Raw genomic sequence first — 19,268 nt, forward strand, 5'->3', positions numbered from 1 at the left:
GGTTTGTTTTCTTTCTGGATTTGGCCCCTAGATGATCTGTCAAATCATTAAAACCGATCATCATATCACATCAATTTTTCTTCCTGTGCATTTCCATCTTTGTTTGCCTTATTGTTTCAGTTCGTTTGAGGCTGTGTGCGCTTCACGCTTTCAATTAACACAAACATTCCCTTTGTTTGTTTCAAATTGCATGGACATTGTTGAAAATGTTTCACTGAATTAAGCGTTGTGGAATTTCAGCATTTCTCTTGGTACGTCCCCGCACCGCTGGCCTTTGAAAATGAAACGAAACATCTGCGCATTTGCTAGGGTTATGCATCAAGTAGATTATATATGCACACATGTCGTAGGAATGTCTGCCAGTGGGCACACAAAGCAACGATCTATGTGCGTTCAGATTTCAGGGTTATAGACATCTTAAATCTGAAGGATTTTCAGGGCCTTAATTGCGTCGTTACAACCCATTTGACCTATTTTAAATAAGAATTATGTAGTTCTTTAACAAAATATTAAGGGAATCTTATAGTTATTTATTTAATATTCATTTATTAATGGTTAATTCTTAAGTTTTTGCTATCTATTCAATATAATTACCAATTCTAGTTCCACATTCCTCCATATTTTAAGTTTTACACCCTTTGTTGGTATTTCAACCATAATTATTTACGCTTTTTCGCCACTTCTCTGGCTGCCTATCGATCGATCCAACGTTTCCAACACGCGTTGCTATTGAATTTTAAAAATTGCTGCCGGTAGCGCGCAAAAATTCCAATAAACCATAAATAAATTTCTACAATAAAGCGAAGCGAGCCAGGCCTCGGGCGGCCTTTAAAGGCCTCGCCACGTTTCGAGCACAGCCAACAGAAATCACAGAAAAAATAAATATCTATTCCAATTCGAGTATGCAAGGTCGAATTATCGATACCCTTGAAATTGTACCGATAATTGCTTAGCCCATATTCTCGGAGGTTTTCTAAAAATTAAACGAAAATGTTTTCAGAACTGAAATGTTCTGTCCTAATGAGCTAGAAATAGATTTTAAAAACTCATAGCTTGTAAAACCCCATTGATCCGATGAATGTTTTAAGTTATTCTTTCCGAAATTCATGACAAATCCCATGGAATTTCCAATGCACAGCGTATTTGTCTTAATAAATGTTTCACTTGTTTGTACAGCATTTCAATGGGCGGTATTTTTTGTGATTTTCGTTGCTTTAGCCTCTCTTTTGTTTTTTTTTTTGGATAAACAAAAGTTAACAACGACTTGACTTGGCCATGCGATTTGGCATTTTTTCGCCGCCACTGTCTTCTTCTTCATTTTCTCATATTTTTGGCCAATTGTTTAGCCACAAACAAGGCGGCAACACAGTGGAATATTTTTTGTGTGCGTTTTTAGACACAAAACGTGTTTGGTGACAGTTTTTCGATCTATTCATAGAAGTTAAAAAAAAAACAAAATAAAATAAAAAAGCACACGGAAAAATACAAAGTATAAAATAGATACAAAATTGGTTGGCTACCAGTTGAGATAGTGACTCGAACTAGTTTGTTTTACATAAACTCAAATCGCCTCCAAAAAGGCCTAGCGAAAGCGGCTAACGATCGTTGTCATAAGTCGGACAAAGTGGCGCCAGCGGCGGGGGCTGTACTTGGAGTATCTGCATCCGATCGGTAGCACAAAAATTATAATAAAAAAGAAATAAGAGCACCGAAAAAATTTAGTTTGTTGTTGAAAAATAAAAATTAAATGTAACAAAGAATTGTATAGATATATATGGGTTTCGAACCAGGACCCTTTTCCGTAAAACATATTGGGTTGATATTAAAGTAAATATTTTTAAAATGATAATGATATTCCTAAGACTACTATGAGGCTGTACTTAAAGTATCTGCATCCGATCGATAGCACAAAAATTATATTACAAAAAATTTAATTTGATGTTGAAAAAAAAAATGCTTAGCAAAGAGTTGTATAAATATAAATGGGTTTCGAACCCGAAACCTTTTTAAAAACATAATATCACAGCAAAAATGTTTAAAATCAGAGTGATATTCTTAAGACATCTATGGGGTTTAAACCCTCTAGTTTAATAGGACAAACCAATTTGATTTTAGAGCACAACGAACTGCATTTCTTTCCGTGTACTCCACTCTCAACCAGATTGTAGCGTTCTAATTCCACCTGTGGCATTTTAATTCGAGAGCGGACAATCGAGCGGTTGGCTCGATGGATCGCTGGATCGCTGGATCGACCAATTGCATAAAGAACGCAAATCAGGCGATCGAAACAAGAGCTGGAAAAAAGAAGAAAAAATAGTATTGGGGATTGGGGATTGGGGAGAGGCGTGCATGCGTGTGCTGCCAGGCATTATGCATTAGATGTGGCGATTTCTATCCGAGTCAAAACGAGCTAAAAATTTGCATAAAATTCAATTTGGCTTTTGCAGCGAAAGATGCCAGCACATGTACGAGTATGTATTTAGATATATGCCTATTTATATATATATATATATATAAAATTGTGTACATATCTACTTATATGCGCTGGCCTGTACATGTATAGCAACTTGGAAAGCTGCAAAACGGCATTTTTCATTTAATAAATTGCACAAGGCAATGCAGCAACAACAGCGGCAGCAAGAAAAGTGGAAAGAATGCAGATGCAATTGCCGTTTGCTGCTGCACCTACAGTGATAATTGCCACACAAACAATGTCAAAAGATTGCCAATTAATTTGAAATAAATTTATAATTGCTGGGTTGCTAAAATAGAACAACAGCTTAATTATTAAATCAAACAACTTGATTTTTAAATATAGCATTGAATAAATTAAAATTAAATTCAAATCATATTCGATTTGATCTGATCATCTTTTTGATATATTCTAAAACATTTTGATTCATGTGTGGATGGTATATTTCTGATGATTAATATTAAAAACTATAGGAAATGCATTTATTAAATCAAGAGATTTTATAAATACAATAAAGTATCTTTTGGATATTATTCACTTCTAAAAGGGAGGCACACAATGGAAACATCAACTATGGTCTAATTTTGTGTGGTTTTTAATCTGTGCACATATGGTGCCATTTCGATTTTGTAATAAAACAGCAGTTGCACTTAGGCAATGGCCACTGTACGCGGCCAGCAGATGCAGATACACAGCAGCGGCAACAGCAGCAGCATGGATTGCATTTGTGCAACAAGTATTTCCACTTAACAACAGCAACAACAGGGAAGAAATTGTTGTTGCTGGTGTTGCAGTGTTGCTGCTGCAGTTGTTGCTGTTGCAACTGCTGCTGCTGCTGCTGCTGCTGCTGCTGCTGCTCCCTGCTGCAGTCGAAGTCGAAGCCGTGATTACAATTTGATTACGCGCATGAATGCAACGCGCGGCTTTGCCAGCAGCAACATTTTCTAGTTTGCTGTATGCGCGGCCCAAAGCGTTAAAAAATATTTTCTTTTGCACTTGCGAGCTGCAGCAACATCACCAGCGACTGCAAACTGCAACTGCAACAGCGACACTCGCTGGCCAAAGATAGGCACATGGGTACATTATGTATCTGACAGATACATAGGCGAACTTTAGTCGCTCCTCGCACCGCATGTTTTGCCCATTTTAGCGTCTGTTTTTCCACCAAAGCCGCTGCTGCTGGCGCAGCAACTTGCCACCAACTGCCATCTAAAAAGTGGCAACAACTTCCAGCCAACGACAACAACTTCCAGCAACAACTACAACGACAACGACGGATCTGCAACGACTTTTCCTGTCTCGCACTTGTTGCATGTCAGCGGCGACGTTCTTCAGCAATCAACACTTGTGATTTTTATCAAGCATAATGATTTCCTTTTCAACATGTGCTAATTAAGAGGGTAGCAGGGGATGGCCGGGGGAAACAAGCCAAGGGTTCGTCTTTTTGCAGGCAGAAATCCAGTATGAAACTTTTTTTAAAAACCGTAATATACTAATAATATACAACAAATATTATTAGAAAAGCCAATTATATCCTTATAATATTATCATTAAATAATAAAACATTTATAAAAGGAGCACGAATTGCTGTACTAGTTTACTACTACATCTTTATATGCAGAAATTTTTTTATAGCATATATTTATAAGAAATCTAGCAAGATCTATGGATCTTATATGGACATTATGTTATGTTTCACAACAAATATTACTAGATAAACCATCGAGATCCATATTATCTTATCATTAAATAGTAATAAATTTAGTAAGAAAGCTAAAATTGCTATACCAGTTCACTACAACATCCTTGAATGTAGAACATGTACTTATAAGAAATGTAGCAAGTTCTATGGATCTTTTATGACTAATATGTTATCCAATTACAATATATACAGTCGTAATATAGGTTTTTACTTATAGTACACGAGTTTCTTGACTAGTTCACTACCCAAAAATCAAAATTCATCATGTATTCTCTTAAGTCCAAGATTTATCTCTCATTAGGTTACCTATCAGTTCCTTAAACTCCCTGCCCAAAACACTTGACTATTCTCACGGTGTATCGCACCTTAGGCCCTGTGATTGTGACTTTGTCTCGGACTAGCCCCCATTTTTTGCCATTTTTTTCCTCGTGAATCTCCAAGTGGCCAGCATATCGATTTATAATAATTCAGCTGTCATTCGCGCAGCTAAACAATTTTTCACTTACAGAAACTGCAGACGTGAGCAGAAAATTAAGTTACTCTACGCCCGGCGATTGTTGGCGATTTTTCAGTTTTTCAGTTTTTTTTTTTTGGTTTTGGATTTTTTTCGTCGAGGAGACGTGGATAGGGCCGCGATTCTGGTGGCTCTTTGGTCTGGTTATTACTGGCCGAGGTTGAGGCTCGGAATTGGGATTCCGATTTGGATTTGGCTGTGGCTGTGGCTATGGCTATGGCTTTGGCTTTGGATTTCGAGCTGGCTGCCTGCACGCGCGATCCGCAGGCATTTCGCTTATTTTTATTTTTTTTAAAGTTGTTTTTTGTTTTATTATGTCGGTTTTTGTTTTTATTCGCTAATTTTGTTTCTGCACTCGTCTGCATGCCAAACCGATCGTCGTCGTCTGGCCGGATTTTTGCCATATGCTGAGCTGGCTCTTGACTGATCGTGATGTGTATGTATGTAGACAAGTATTCCGTAGTCCGTATGAAAAATCTGAATCTGTGCAAAGGTAGCAATTTTCCTCCATGTACGAGTACCAGTGCATGCGGCTATGAAAAATAATAAAGCAAGTGAAATGAAACGCAACGAAATTAAAATACAAGCCCAGGAATGTGCACACTCAAGATAAATTGCAGTGAGATACGATTTTTTTTGTGTTTCGAGTAATTGTTTTTAAGTATTCCTGATATTTGCAGCAGATTGGGGTGTGGAATGTCTTTATACAGCTTAAGAATTAACAATAAATATTGAACTAGAGCGCTTCTGATCATTATTATCATTGTCCTATCCTCTCCATAAAATTCCCCGCTTTATGTTTGGAATTTGAAGATTTTTAAAAACCCAGCAAGATGCATTTAAAAACAAGAAATGGCCTGACCAAGGACAAACCAGGAATTTACTCCAGGCCCTGAGCATGTGTTTTTATTTAACTTCAGCTTCTTGAATATTGCATCTGTTCTTGGTACAGTAGATAACCCTCAAGATGTTTTTTTCATAAGATGTTAATCTTTAATCTGCTATTTAAAAACACTTTCCCATGAAAAGCCATGATCTGAAGGAGGGTACACATCTCTCTTTCTCGATTTAATCGCTGGCAATTAATTGCCCTAATCAGGCACTGGACACGCTTGGTGTGGACAATGCCAGTTGCTGTAATCAGCTGTTCCGAGAGCTGCCATGACTAAATACTTTATGGGCTAACCAGAAATCCAGTGTACAAAGCACACACACTCACATACACAGCCCCATAAACAGAATGCAGGCATTCCATTGGAGACCCGGTCTTAAGATGGGGATTTTAACTCCATCCCCAACTCTCTGGCCCTTTTGTTGACTGCACGAACAAAACTTTTGTATTATTTTTCAGTAGCACTTTCCGAATGCCATTTGAGTGCGCATAACATATTCTTAAAGTCTGCCCCAAAAGGGAGGAGATGCAGATGAATCTGCGGGGGGCTATGCGATGATGAAGCTGATGGCTTCTGCGCAGGCGCACGCGTTGTTTTGTATTCGTCTTTTACTTGGATACCCTTAAGCAGGGGGTATTTACGATATCACCGAAAAAACTAAGTGAATTCTTCAGTATGGAACAAATTAACAAAACGCGAATTCTTCAGTAAAACCAGATTTGATCTGATGAAACAAAAAACTTGGAAGGATTTTAGTTGATTTGTTATAGATACAAGATCACTTTGTTAGAGTATATAAACTTCGTAGTGTTGAGGTGGCCTCGGCTACCTTGTTTCTGCTCTTTCTGTTTCGTTTTTCCTCACATTTCTTTTCCTTTTTTTTTGTATCTTTCGGATGCGATGCGAGATGCAGCGACTGCAGGAGGAGCATAATTAACATGGAGGGGTGGGGGGCTGTGTGGCCGTGGCTGTGGAATGTATCTGAATCGGTAACTGTGTATCTCGTAGGTGTTCAAGTTGTTTGCTGCTGTTCGTTCAACTGTGGAATTTCGTTTTGTTGTCGAATTTATGGCCTAATGAAGTGATAAGGCAGGCAGAACGGGAGCGTGTTGGTGGGAAAGAGAGGTCGCGTTGGCCATATGTGGACTTTGGCTGTATATCGGCATTCCTGGGATGCCACTTAAAAATGTATCTGTATCTGTATGTCTGGCTGTATCTTTTGCGAAGTATCTTTTGGTTTTTGTTTTTTGTGTTTTGTGTGTGCTGCGTTCGCTGTCAAAATGTTTACCACAGCGCATAATTCATTCGCTCGTTTGCCCGATTCTTTTTGTTCGACTCGGCGCATTCTTGGGATATTTAAGCTGGAATTTATTGGTTTGTGGGTCAGGGCGAAAGAGCTTTCCGATATGCAATCGCATTCTGACGCCGCTCGAAGGAATGTGCGCGAAAAAAGTGTATTTTTTGTATTTTCGCAAATCCGTTTTTTTTAAAATTTTATGTTCCAGCTGCTTGTGGAAATATACGAGATACGAGAGTATCTTTGTCACACGCCCATCTCTAGTTTGCGAGATACTCTGTTGCAAGTACTGGTGGCACATAGGATGCACATTGCACATGGGATATATGGGATATGGCCTGGCCAACAAAAACCGGCTCAAAAAAGCGGGATAGCGCAATTTAAGTCGCTGCAGAGCAAGAGGGAGAGAGAGGCTTAAAAAAATGTTGATTAAACTGCTTAAATGCGCAAAGCTGACATTCATGTCAAAGCAACTGACTTTGCCTCCTGCTCTCGCAACATGCAACTTGCATCTCGGCGATTGCATCTTGCATCGCCTGGCCCGGCAAAATATGTACATAAATAAGAACATTTTTATGGGCTGCATGTTGCGCGGCCTGGCTGCAACAGCAACAGCAACAACACACGGAATGGAATGTTTGCCAAATACAAAAAGCAGGGCGTAGCTTACATAGATACATACGTGCACCGAAAGAAACGCAGATGTATCTATGAGATTTTTATAATATGAAAGGGGAAAATATTAAAAAGGCCTCAACATTGATTAAAAATGGTATAACTTTAGTTATTATAAATATATTAAAACTATTCGGATATTTTTTAATATGATAATCATAATGATATAGTAAGACAGCTACAAATATTGAATAATTTGATTTGATTTGATGGTATTTCTTTCAGTGTACGCATGTAATGCTTTGATACATACATTCGTAGTAGCTTTGGCATTTAAGGCAATGCGCGCATTGCTTTAATAAATGCATGCACACTCAAACACACAAACACAAGCAAATTGCATTCAATTGGTGCCGCTGCCGCTGTTGTGAGTTCACAGCAACTTTGAAATATTTTCCAACAGCAACAACTATCGCTGCAGTTGCTGTTGTTGCTATTGCTGTTGCTGCTGTTGTTGTTGTCGTCGTCAGCCTATTTCCAAGCACAAAATGCATTTACTTTGCCGCACTCTTCTGGCATTCCCAACAACCCCAACCCATAGCCAACAACCCAACAACCCACCAACCCAACGCCCCCTCGTCCGCCCCCCGCCCATTTCGATCGTTCGTTCAACTAGCGACTGCGACTGCAACTGCAACTGCGACGACGACATTGCTGCATAGTTTGTTGCCGCTCTTGCTGTATGTGCACTGTAAAAAATTTGTCATTCATTTTAATATTAAAAAAAAATATTGTGTTGTAAGTTGTAAAATTTACTTACTAATAAAAGTATTGTTTTAAATATTTAATAACAAGTATTACACTTTCTTTAATTTTTTTTTTAAGATGATGGAATTACATACTTTTAACATCAATATAAAATGTGTAGTAATTTTGATTATTTCTTTCATATTTCCTATTTATTTCCTTTTAATCAGGCGAACATTTTTCGCATATCTTCTCTTTAAACCTTCCAAACCTCTCTTAAAACCTTCCAAAATAAACATTTTGGAATTTTAAATGTTACTGACCCGTATTTTACAACTACTCTTTTCAAAAACGTTTATACTATTACATTAAAAAAAAACAAAAGTGCAAATATCTAAATTTTTGAATAATCATCAAATGTTTGATTTTGTAATTGCCTGTTACATTTTTTTAAGTGTAATGTTGTTATTGCTGCATCTGTGGTTGTTGTTGCTAGTTGTTGCCCCCAGCTATCTTTCTGTCCCTCTCTCGCCCACAGCGATCGCAACAACCATCTTGTGTTGTTGGTATTTTTTCATGTTCTGCTTTCCGTGCTCCTTCGCACACATTGCTGTTGCTCTCTCGCTGTGTTGTTGTTACTGTTGTTGTTGTTGCTATTGTTGTTGTTTCATAGCGTAAATAGCAAAGTTGCCCGTACAATTTTAGAAGAACTTGTCAAAACCGCATTCCTGAGCCGCAGCCATCTCGCTCGCTCTCAGTAAGATCTGTCTCTCTCTTACTCTATCTGCCTGTCTCTTTCTCCCACTTTGCTGGAGGCAACAGCAACATCGCAGCAAACAGCAACAACAACCATTGCAACTGCAACGAGTTATTTATGCATGTTTGTTTATTTGTTTGCCTCGCAGTAAATGATCACATACACGCATTCCTAGATACACACACACACACTCACGCAGTTGCGCATCTGCTGCCGCTAATAAATATTTTGTACGATTTGTATTTTGTCGCTGCCAAGAACAACAAGAATATCTAAATTGGCTTATATAATGCCAACAGCCAACCGCTAACAATATATACATACAAATACCGCATTTTTTCGTGTTTTTCCTTATTGGACTTGAAACACGCGCCAGAATTCGATAAGTATCTTTTAATAACATTATGCAAATGTATCTGAAAGATAACCAAAACTTGTTGGCAGCTGTAAAAAGTGTTTTTACTTGCGGTATCCTGGTTGTAAGGCAATAAACTCCAAAAACTCAAAACTTTTTGCTTTATTAATTAAATTAAAATTAATAAAAATCAGACTATGCTGAAATATAACCAAAATTAGCCTTCTATATTGATTAATTTTCCTTAAATATATTTACAATCCAAATTCTATTTTAACTACTAATATCACACCCTTCAAAAAGTATCTGAAAGATATAAAAAACTAGTCCTGAACAAAATAGTATGCTAACTTTTAGAACAACCAACTATTTTTTCCAATCTTTATGAGCCGACCCTGACCGCCATATTTTTGTGCACAGCAACATTAGAACGCAAAACCGCAAAACGACCCACAAAACAAAATAATACGAAAAATTCTTTAATCAATAAAAGCCAATCGGTTATGGCCAGCCGCGTCCAAAGGCAACAACAGACGGACTAAAATTCCATGGTATGCCACGAGCGCTTACCATAAAATTGGAAATCTTTCAAGTTCTTTTGCCATCAAAATCGGAATTTTGGACCTACCATGTGAATATCTGTGTGCCGAGAGATAAACAAACAAACCGATCCGAACCGAAAATGCCAGAAAAAGATATCTTGGAATTTTGTTTCGTTTCGTTTCGAACGGATTTATATAGAAATTATTGTTATGGCACATTAAGGAGAAATATGAAGAGTCGAGACGCTAGGAAGCAGAAGGGTGGGGTGCATACATAATTTATTTAATGGCCCGGCGTCAAAAATAACAGCGAACAACAAATTTGGCTACATTTTTGCATACTCCAACAATAAAGACCCCAGACCCACTCGACGACAACAGAAACAGAAACAGAGATACAAAAAGAATCTTAAACAAAAGCATATTTATTTATAAAACAAAAGGCGAAATACGAGGGTATAAAAAAAGAAGGCAACAAAAATAAATACGGCAAATAACAGAAATGTTAATTGGCCCATTTGACATGCGGCATTTTTGCGCATTCCATCTCTTTCGGGCCAGCTTTCATTCGGCTCATTATTATTATTTGTAGACAACGTTGAAAAGTATTTTCATGTTGCTGCTGCCGAATCGCATGTAAAGCGAAAACAAAAGCGAGTAGAAATAATGAATAAATATTTGAAATAATTTTTGGCCATGATGTGAATTCCCAAACTGTCTGCAGAAACCGGGGAAATATACCTATTTATAAAAATATGTACAATGTACACATTTATTTGACCAAAAAATTGCCAAAATGTCTGCGAAAAACAAATTGGTTTCGTAGGTGAAAATCTAAAGAGGGTCTTTTTTAGCCCATTTGTCTATAATTAATTATGAAATGCTCTCAAGTTAATCCATACAAGTTCTCGACGGGAGGAACATTTGTTGATCTTGGCAAGTCTTCTTATGCTTTTTGAATTTTTCCACGGAAATTTATGAATATCTTTTATAAATCTCATAAAGAATATGCTATGTATTTGTGAATCGCCAAAGTGTCTGCCAAAATACGATCTTTTTTTTTGGTAAAAAGTCTCTTGCCCTATTTCAATACATATGCATGTATGTTTATCTATAAAAATGATATATTGCTTTGATCCATAAAAATTGAATACTGTTTTGATCTATAAAAATGAAATATTTTTAAACTTTGAGATTTAATGCAAGGTTATTGATCTTGACATAAAGTAGAGGAAGTTTTCTCAAGGAATTTTTAAAAACCTGAAACCGAAGCTATGAAACGAATAAATTCCATCAAACGAGTATATAACCCCTAGACTGCAATTATGAAGTATTCATGCTAATCCATAAAATGAAATGCTACATTTTTACTTGATCTTGACAAGCTTATTCCTTTGTTGACTTCGCTCCCACAATTAAAGGGTGCAAGGCATTACCATTTTTACCATGGAAATGTACGAAATTCCCATCAAAACCCCCCATATCCCACCTCCCACTCCAATCCATTCCATCCCAGATCCAGATATGTAAGTAAGTGCATGTGCTTATGCATATATTCCCAGTATTCTGGGTTCAATTCGCACACACACGACCCCATGTCTGGAATGCGGGGCCCCAACACAATGGAATGGCATGGTATCGTACGGAATGGAATGAAATGAAATGGGAATGGGGTATGGTCATGGGTGTATGGGGGATAGGAAGGGAACTTCCCCTGCTCTGCTGCATTATTGCGGGCTAAATTCTATCAGATACGATACCCACGAGTATGACGATCGGGCGAATATAATTTCGAGGCGGAGACGTTGACGTCGTTCAGCTTGCGTTTTGCGTTCGCGTTCGCATTCACGTTTTGCAGTCGGATTTTTCGCCTTATTATTTCAATATATTCGATATGTATATGTGTACGATCTGTATAATACAGTGGTATTCAAAATAATAGTAAAAATGTTATTCAAAAAATATCTATTACTAGTCTTCTCCCAAAGATCTATTATTGATATAAGTAACATTTGAGATAAGATATCTAATATCTAAAAAAAAATCTATACTATCCTCTTAAACCTTATGGATAAATGGAACTATCTTCCGAAATATACCTAAATATCAAACACCTATTCTATTATGCTGAACCAAGCTGTAATTTGTATATATGGGATACAGACATATGCGATCTCGCCTCGCTTGGCGCACAGTCGCTTGGTTGCTCTGGTATGTGAAGGTCGCAACAGTTGTTTTGTTAATGACAGAGTGTACAACCACGATCGAGGGGCCAACAACTACTACTCACACATAAAAAATAACAAACACGAGATGGCTTACGGCTATTAGCCAAGCAAACTTCAACTTAACTTTGCAGTTGCATTCGTCTTCAAAACAAAAAAAAATAAGTAAAGAAAAGAAATGAGAATAAAAACAAAGGGGCTCCAAAGTATCTCCATCTTGGGGTTCTTGGCCATGCATCTACTTCAGCGATTCCCGGAACCGACTAATGTCAGGCCAAGAAAAATGCACAGGTGGACACTTTGAAGTCTGAAAAGTTTACCAAAAACAAAAAAAAAGAGAAAAATGCAAAAGCCAAAAAACCAAAGCAAAACAAACTTTGTATTTGTTCTTGACGGTGCCAAGGTTTCCAACACACACTCAAAATTAGTAGGAATTTTTGTGAATATATAAGTTAGGATCGGTAGAAAACATTTTGGCATGTTCCATGTGGGCGAAAGAAATGTTTCCGACTTGTCGTGTCGTATTTAAATCTTTTATAATGCGCATACCAAGAATTTTTGTTGACGTATTGAATACCGTTTGCATATTTCCCAAAAGCCACACAAAGATTGAAATTCAAAATGCTTTCACCCAGAAAATGTTACAAAATAGATTCACAAAAATATTTTTCTTTTTCTCTCTAAAGCATTTGGTAATTTAGTTGATTGAAACCAAAACCAAACAATCGCCTGATTTTGTTATTAACATTTTTCATTCATTTAAAAGTGATTCACCATTCAATTTTTGATAACAGGAGGTATTTTGATAGGTGATTTAATCTTTTCGTATGAGGTCAATAAGTACACCTGAGTGGAAAAGTTTAATCTACATAATTGAAAAGTAAGAATTTTTAAGTTCTGATAGGGAAATTTGATTGCGATAGCAGGCCTATTTTTCAGTTGATTTTATAGATAGTACGAAAATAGATTTTTAGTTGTAAAAAAGGAAGGTTCTGATAAAAAAATACGGTTTGAAAAATTCGTTGAACTTTGTTTTTACCATTTAGCATTAGAATTTTGGCAATTACAGTGGCCGCAAATAGAATGCGGACCTCTCGTACAAAAGCAAACGCAAACGCCCGTCAACAGGTCATTAAAAATCATAAATTTCAATTTAAGTTTATTTTGCTTTGGCTTTGGATTTTGGATTTTGCCATGAGCGGCCAAGTGGGCGCTCTTTGCATACATTTACTGGGTTTTGTCTGTTTGTTTATGTCCATGTATAAATTCTATGAATTTTTTAATAGTTCATTTGTATGCAGTCGGCGTGCTCATGGCGCAAAAATTTATTTCAATTGTTCACTTTGGAATTTATGGCAGACATTTTGTGATTTCGAAACGTGAAAGACGTCGAAGAGCTGAACCAAACCAAAAGCGAACCAAGCGATTTTTTTTTGGGAAGCTTTGAAGATGGATAAGTTGTTCTGGGCCGTCATGTTTTTTTCGGTGTGACTAATGGGAGATCGGCCCACGCCAATCGAATCCAAAGAATGGGGCCGCGAGGTCTGGGTCTCTAAGGTGTCTAGATTCCGATTCCGAAGTCCCAAGTCCGTAATTGACACCCACTTGCCGAGCCGAGTGGGTTGAAAAAGCCCCAAAATCCGTGCATCCCATTGGTCAGATTGTAAAACACTTTCCTAGATAGGCCGTCCCCAAAAAAATAGAAAAACCTTCGTCTTATCTTGGCACAACGCATGCGCAGTTCATTGACATTTTCTCTCTGGTTTTTAGTTTATCTGTGAGTTGGGGCCTGAAAATATTCAAAAAATGCATAGAAAGAGGGGTCATAAAAATGCATTTGATAAGCTTCACACCAGTTTGGGGACGGACATTAAAGTGGTTTCCGCTTTTTATCGCGCCGGAAGGAAGTGGAAGTGTGAGATAGACAAGATGCGAACAGGAAATGCAGCTAATATACGCCACTTTTCTCCGCACACAAGTCCCAGCGGGAAAAACTTCGGTGCGAACAGCTCTTGGAATCTCTGGTTAAATACAAAAGGAGGCAACGCACAGCAACAGAAAAAGCAAAAACGACAACGACAACACATAGCGATAAGATAAATCGACGTACGACGAGCGTAATTTGATTAAGCTCGAAAATATTTGTCAACGCTCGACGCTGACAGATAATGGAAACCAGCCAACATCACCGCCAGAAGCGGGGCAAATAATTTTACAGCAAATAATGTGAGCGATTATAATTAAACATTGTTTTCCACAATGAATCTTGTCTGAAGCATCTGCCAGATAGCGATCATGAGTTTTGATTTGCTGTGTGTACCTAACACTATAAATAGTTCTGGTCCCATAAACTTTATGCGGTAACCAGTTTATATCTTGAGTTTAAGTTTTATATAATGAGATTAGAATTTAAAATCTAGAGATATACCTTCTGACACACCCATTTATAGTCTCAAAACCCTATACCATTTCATCAGATCCGAAAAATTTTGTTTTAACTATAGCTTGTTTGGGGATCAGTTACTTCCTTCATTAGATAACTGACCTTCGATAATGAAATCATCTCGATAATTGCTGCGTTCATTAATCGACGCAACTCGATTACTGGCTTTGTTCAATAAACTATATTACTTAGCTCATTAGTACTCACAGATTCATCTTTTGTAATAAAAACTTTCCATAAGCATTTTAATAATATAGTACGGTAAGTGCTTTTTAAAGTGACCTACGCCAACTGATTTATTCGATAAGTACTTCAATCGACCTTTGAATGTATATTATCTTTCGCTGAATCACAAGCAGCTTTATATGGGCCCCATCATTCTGAAACGCACTGTACCCCCGGGGCAGTAAAACTATTTCACAATCGCCAGCAGCGGGGGGTGTTGGTTCCTCATTCCTCAAAGCATAACCCATAATAAAAAACGTATAGTATTTCTGAGATAGGTATGTCAAGGTGATGTTTGGCCCGCTCCACTCAGTGCCCGGCCAGTCCGATCAAATTGGGTTATAACGTGGAGATTATATGATTCTTGCATACATCAACTTGACATTAATTTCCCAAACCACTTTGAGCTCGAATATAAACCGGAACACTTGCGGCTCCACTTGCGTGTTCGATGTCTCAGTTCCGCCAAAGCGAAATAATTGAAATAGAGTAAATCCGACTGCGGGGCTACGTGACTGGCTTGCGAAGTGGTCAAAGTCGAGTTGGGCCTATTTTTTCTTTGTTATTTTTTCTGGTTCGTCTGCCTAATATTATGCTTATTTCGGACATGATCATTTATACCATAGACCGACTTGATTGACGCAGGCCTCGATTTGAATTGCTAAATGATCTCGCTGGCTCGCAATGAATGGCCGGCTAATTTGTGAGATTCTCCCCGAGTGAATTCATTAAAAACTATTTTTAAAGGAATCAATTTGAGAAAGAATTTAAATTGACGGGGGTTTCCGATTGGTTTGTATAGATAGGAATGCCAACTTACGATCCATGGTTGAAGAACTTTAATACGGAACTTGTATTGCGAACTTAAGAGCAGAGATAAGATTTAAAGCTATTAAGAAGAAAATATTAATGGGTTAAGGGGGCTAGAACATTAAAGATTAAAGTAAATGGAATAAAATGTTTTGCAGATAATATGCATACTAAAGATAGCCTAAAGCAGAATAGATAGAATTAGTATGCCAAGCTGAGATAAGAGGTACAGGTTTATAAGCTTAAACTACTAGAAGTACCATTAAAAGTTTTGCAGATTAAAATAATTGACCAACTATATAGTACTGAAGTTTCTGAGCACTTTATTAGGCAAAAAAAAAATCCCCTAATGAAACATTTTTGATTTGCTGTTTATTGGTCATCAAATGGTCGACTCCGTAGACCATTTCTTACTGGTTATGGCCGGGAATTAGCATAAAACTCGACGTGAACAGTTAAATAATATGGTTGATGTGTGCTCTTAGCAGTGTGTATGTTGTGTCTGTGTGCAGTTAACTTAAGTGCTGCCTAATGACAACTTTGCTGGCCACTCGCCACAACCATCGTCTTCGTTGTAGTTTTTATTTTATTTTATTTTTTATTTTTATTTCCCCCTCGACTGCGCCATGCCATGCCCATGTTTCACTCGTATTGTGACAACGAAATTCATGCTGAAATATTTTTGGTCTGAAACTTGTTTTTCCTCATTTTTCCCCCACCCCATCGACTTATTTTATATTTTTTTTAAAGCGCGAATTTATTACAGCGCTTGGTCGACGCTGCGTCGCCGCGCCATAAATATTTTGTTTACAATATAATTTAATTTATGCAGATTTCTTGTCCGCTCTTTCGGTGGACACGTTTCTTGGAGCGCCCACAGGAGCGGCCAAGAAAATATGATTTTTTTTGGAGTTTTACTCATCAATGATCAATGATGTAAAAAAGTTTACTTAAATAACTTTAAAATTCTTTAAATAATATTTTTATAATAAACTCTTTTTTGAATTATACAACATGTCTTTAAATTATTATGCTACTTTGTATATATTAGTATTTTATTAGTATATACTATATTAGTATTTTTAAAATATAAAGATCCCAAGTTCTATATTTTAACGATACAATGGTTATTTTAACTTGGTTTGTTTTTTTTTAACTTTTGATTTGAAGATTCATGTTCAGTAGTGCCATTTCTAATAAATCATCTATCTGAGTGCTCAAATTTTGACCCAAACTGTTTGTACATGCCACACATGCATATCAGAAACCAAACGTTACGTTTAATGTGGGCTGGAGTCATTTTTGAGTTAACTGCTAAAAGGCCAACAAGTCGTTAGTCGCTCGTTAGCCCGACTGACTGGCTGCCTTCCTCTTTTTTTCCCCCTGTTTTTTTTGCCAGCATCTGCAAAAGTGCCAATGAAGCCCTATTACTTGGTAACCTGTGCCACGCCCCCACTCGCCTCGCTTTTCATTGATTTTTTTCCGTTCGATTTACGGGGGGAGGTGGTCTTGGGTTCTGGTTGTGCTGGTGGTTGTATCATCGAGACATCGATGATGTCTCTGAGGTCAAGCGCTAATGGAAAGCCCATCAAAATTTGCATACGATTTTCTTATTGAGTTAATTAAAGGCCCATATAAAACGGCAGCCGATTACCGAATTTAATTGCCACTCACTCACAGCCGCACTTGACACCTGTCCGCTGAAAGGGGAGCTTCTGATTAAATGACAGGGTAAGCCGTTCTCAAAGGTTCGGGGAATTTTATGTCTACCAATGAATGGTCTCTTCTTTGGAAAGCCAGTAATTTTATCTGATGCAAGGGATTTGCATTTCAGAACTTAGACCATAAGACCTAATTATATAAGGTGTTGAGGGAGATAGGGACCCATTAAAAGATAGATGGAAAAATATCAAAGATCACAGAAAACTTATAGGAACCCAATAAAAGATAGGTAGATAAGTACCTAAGAAGATAGAAATTGTATCTTAGATGAGTTTCTTATTTCTAATAATTGCTTCTTATGTATCAACCAGTTTCCTTGAAAATAATGAGATAAATATAGGAACCCTATAAAATATATATAGAAAAATATCAAAGAATACAGAAAACGTATTTTAGATGATATTATTTTTTCTAATAACTTTTTTTCTTATTTATCCAACAAATTTCCTTAGAAATAAACAAGGTCCGTTGGTAATGCAAGATGGCAAATGGTGCCATTTGCTTAACTTGGCTTACAAACGGCAAGAAAAACAAAAAGTTGGCTAAAAAATAAATACAAAACTGTTGTTGATTTATAATTATGAAACCCCTGTGTTGTTGACATCGACGGGTCCACAATCCACAATCCACGACGACATCAAAAATCAACGTCGCCAAGTCAAAGTCATGTATTTTTTACGCTGGCGATTGTCTTTGGCGATCGTGAGATCGGTTTGGTTTGGTTTGTGTGTCAAATGTGGAGCTTTGGACCCGTCTCTATAGAGCGACTGGCACATGTCTCCGGCTGCATTTGTGTATCACTATATCAGTATCACTTTATTTATTCATGTTTGGGTATCGTATCTATAGTTTTTATTTTTTTTTCTACCCACTATTCACTGTGTTTTTGTGTCACTTTTCTTTTGTTTTGCTTTTGTGCTTCGAGTGCAAAGTGGATGAACCTTGTTCCGTTTATTAAAGGCGTGCGTTTAATTCAATCAACTGCAATAAATATACAGGCCTGCATAGATGTCTTGTATACTATATCAGCCAATAAGCTATCGCCAATGACTCTTTAATATTAATGGGAGTCCCTGACCAAGTGCACGTTCACACGAGAGTTTCACCTATAAAAAGTATACCCTTAAAAGGGGCAATAAAGAGTGGTTAATTAACAGGAAATAAGCAATTTATGCTTGGTCTAAGGTTGATTGTAGGTATTAAGTATCTACATTTTGTCATACCTTCTTAATGAAACGTGACATCTAGCTAAAGATCTATTTATGATTAAGAAAAACCTTGAAACATTTAGGTTTTAGAGTATTCTGAAAGTCAATTACCTCCATTGGGTTCTTCGGATGTCATAAAATAATCACTTGATTCTATGGGAATTTTTAAAATGTTTGTTCTACAAATCATAACACATTTAACCTCAGATTAACAAGCTTTTTTAACTTTATATAGCAGCTACTATCTCGCCTAATTTATGATCGAATGCTTTTTGCATTGCGAAATTCAAAGTCAGGTATTTGCAAAAGAAAATCCATCTTAGTCAGCATTCGTTTTCGTTTTCAGTTTGTTTTTGTTTGGATATCGCGGTATTCCAGTCAATCATAAACAAAATCGATTGTTAGTCCCAGCTGCGCTAATTTTATTTTCAATGGCTGCGTCAACATTCGATTCCAGATAAAACAGCCGAGCCGAAAAATATGTCTAAAAAGGCAAACAGCAGGCAAAAGGCTCGTGGCCAGATATTCTAAGAAAATGCCAAGCGAATCAACAGACGGGCAACTGCAATCTGGGTATCTGTAAACATATTTAATATATACGATGGGCCACAGTGCGTTTCGAAACCATAATATTAGCCCAGCCATAAATAACCATTTGTTATATTGTGACAGCTGATTCAAACTAATGACTCAAGTTGATATCAAAGATTACAGTCATTCAGTGCGTATACGTAATATTG

General features: G+C 37.2%; 2 protein-coding genes across 2 annotated transcripts in view; one reads left to right on the forward strand and one right to left on the reverse strand.

The window, feature by feature from the left end:
* UQCR-C1 (Ubiquinol-cytochrome c reductase core protein 1) overlaps nt 1–19,268 on the reverse strand; it is a 289,718-nt gene that overhangs the window by 192,915 nt on the left and 77,535 nt on the right. The gene's annotated exons all lie outside the window — the stretch shown is intronic.
* The window catches only part of kibra (WW and C2 domain containing protein kibra), a 28,234-nt gene that overhangs the window by 2,405 nt on the left and 6,561 nt on the right, over nt 1–19,268 (forward strand). The window lies entirely within an intron of this gene.

The sequence above is a fragment of the Drosophila suzukii genome, chromosome 3 (genome assembly GCF_043229965.1).
Source record: "Drosophila suzukii chromosome 3, CBGP_Dsuzu_IsoJpt1.0, whole genome shotgun sequence".
Lineage (NCBI taxonomy): Eukaryota > Metazoa > Arthropoda > Insecta > Diptera > Drosophilidae > Drosophila > Drosophila suzukii.